Raw genomic sequence first — 3187 nt, 5'->3', positions numbered from 1 at the left:
CTTGATCTTTATCTGAAGAAACTACCTTGTTTTATGATATATATACTCTTATAGAATTCAATAAAGCACCCTTGCTCCACCAGAGACTTGGGTCCCCATGTCCTTCTCTCTCTCTCTCTCTTTCTGGCCGATTCCCTGGAACGTGAATACCGGCTGAGTAACCCTGGGGAATATTAGCCTCTTTCCTTCTTTCACTTTGTTATTGTCAACTCTGGACCACCAGGTTCTGGTCCATTAAAGGACCCCAACAAGTGGCACCCGAACAGGGGCCTGGTATATGCAGCACTTTGGACAGAGTGACTCAGGGCCTATTGAGGTCGGTAAGTACAAGAACATGGGTCAAACGGCTGGAAAGCCCCACCACTTTTCTACTTTACTTCATCATTTATTTAAAGTTCAGGGACTTTTGGTTTCATGCCAGTGAATAGAGGCTTGCCTTCAAACAATAGTTGAACATAATCCCTGGTTCCCTGATAAAGGTGGTTTTGATTTAGAAATTTGACACTGGGTCAATGGGAATGTTGAATGAGCCACCAGACAGGGAAAAAATATTCCAATTGATTTCTGGCCCCTGTGGTCTCTCATTAAAGCTGTAATTCTGCCATTTCAAGGCAAATCTAGCCCTCCCGATATTTGACAACAGACAGAACACTTATTACATGAATATGAGTTAGATGATGAAACTTAACAAAAGGCCCAATTAGAACAACATTAAATATTTCAGAATTTTCCCACAAGACCTGCCCCAGCTGCTCCAAATGCTCCTCCTCTGCCAACAGGCATGAATTCAAAAGTCTCTCCTTTACTAGAATGTAATGATTCTAACAATGACTCTCCTGAGACACTTTTTGACACCAAAACTGGCAATACTTTTCTGGATAATAATGATGAGTCCTTAGCACAAACTCATATTTGCAAAAAAATTTCTACCTACTCACTCTCCTTTGTGACAGAGGCTCTCTGAATTGCTGGCTTTGAAATCAAAAGTCTCTGAAGCTGATGGTTTTTCTGCCTTTCCAGTTTTAAGAAATGCTGACACTCAAGGGCAAATAATACCTCAATATGAAGGTATTAACTTTTTTCACATGCCACAAATGAAAAAGGCTGTAACTATGTATGGCCCACATTCACCTTTTACTAGAGAGATTCTAAATGCTATGGTGTCTTCTATTGGAACTTTATTCCCTGTGATTGGTGAATTTTAATAAAAGCGCTCCTTAAACCAGGAGAATATCTTCAATGGACAACGTGGTTTTAAGATATAGCCAGAGATCATGCTAACAAAAACGCTCGAGCTGGTGCTCCCCCAAACCAAATTACTTTTGAAATGTTAACTGGCACTGGACAATTTGACACTATAGAAGCTAAAATACAGTGCCCTCCTTTGTTGCATGAACAACTAAAAACAGTGGCTGTTGGGGTTCTTTAATAGGCTGGAACCTGGTGGTCCACAGTCGATGATGAGAAAGTGAAAGAAGGAAAGAGGCTAATATTCCCTAGTTTACATGGAGAACCAATAAAGCTCTTGGCACAGAGCTTGCACTGCTTCACGTAGGCACCAGGCACCCTCTCGAGGGGGTGAAGGCACAGTGCACCTTCTTGAGAGGGTCTTAGAAGCCTGGGCAAGAAAGTGAGCTCAGTGGGCTTCCATGCTCCAAAGAATTAGCCTGAAAGAGAGAGAGAGAGAGAGAAGGAAAGAAAGACATGGGATCCCAAGCTCTGATGGAGCAAAAGTGTTTTATTCAACATGGTGTGGGTATATATACTGTCTTACAAGGTAGCTATTCTCAGCAAAGATAAAACTCAAAATTCCAGACTTGCAAAACATAAGGCAATCCATATCAAAGAGAGAGAGTTGTAAACCATCTGATTTTTTTTACCATCTGATTCATAAAAAGGAAGAAGGTCGTAAATAGTTACTTTTCACTGTATGGAAAAACTAACGAAGGAAATGCATGCATTCCTCAGTCCTGGGAGAGGCTTGCCTCTCCTCTTAAGTCCTGAATATTCAGGAGTTAATAAGGAACAGAGGATTCATGACAGATCCAAAACAGCACACAGGAAGCCTCCTGTTAAATGCTTCCTAACAAGTGGCCCTTGAAGCCTGGGATTGAATTACTCCTCAAGGGGAACATACAGGTACCTACACTAAAATATTGCAAGGACCTAATGAAACTCATGCTGATTTTTTAGCTAGATTAGAAACTGCTATTTCCCATACAGTGATTGGAGAAGAAGCTAAAAGGCAACTAGAGAAATTACTTGCTTATGAAAATGCATATCAGGAGTGTCGAAAGGCTATAGCCCCAATTCGTGAGACAGGGACTATTATTGATTATTTGAAGGCTTGTCACAATCTAGGATCAGAAACTCAAAAAATGTAAATGCTAGCTGAGACAATGGCTGCTTGCTTTAAAAGGGGAAATGAGGGATGTTTTACGTGCGGGGATAAGAACCATTTAAAAAGGGATTGCCCTAAGAAAGCTAATAAAAAACCTCCAAAAGTCTGCCCCTCCCTGCTGCCGTAGAGGAATGCATTGGGCCAAAGAGTGTAAATCTAAATTTGATATTGAAGGGAAACCTATTTTGGGAAACTCCAAGCAGGGGACGCCCCCCGCCCAGGTCCCCTTCAACAAAAACAAGGGGCAAAATCCATCTTTTCCTTCAAACCCTCAACATCCGGCAGTGCTGCAGTCGATATACCAGCCTTAAATGATTTTCTTCTTTACCCTCAAGCAGTCCCCTCTAGAATACCTACCAGACGTTTTGGACCCCTGCCCCTACAAACCTTTGGTCTTTTACTTGGCTGATCTAGTTTGACTTCTAAAGAAATTACTGTTCACCCTGGAGTAATTGATTCATATTATAAAGGAGAAATTCAAATTATGATGTCATCTCAGATTTTATGGCAATTCAAAAAGGGGGAGAAAATTGCTCAATTACTCCTTTTACCTTAAATTTCTATTAACTCCTCTAATGATGTAAGGACAGGCGGATTCAGTAGTACAGATCAAAAACAGTCCTTATGGATATCATTGGTATCTGAATTTGCCCAACTGAATATAAATATCAAAATTAATGGTAAAAGGTTTTCTGGTCTCCTCAATACTGGATCTAATACTACTATTATATCCAAACATTTATGGCCCAATCCTAGCCTATACAAAAAAAAAAAAAAAAAAAAAAA

Source organism: Cervus canadensis, chromosome X (genome assembly GCF_019320065.1).
Source record: "Cervus canadensis isolate Bull #8, Minnesota chromosome X, ASM1932006v1, whole genome shotgun sequence".
NCBI lineage: Eukaryota > Metazoa > Chordata > Mammalia > Artiodactyla > Cervidae > Cervus > Cervus canadensis.
The sequence above is the reverse complement of the archived record's forward strand: the minus strand, read 5'-3'. Positions refer to the sequence as shown.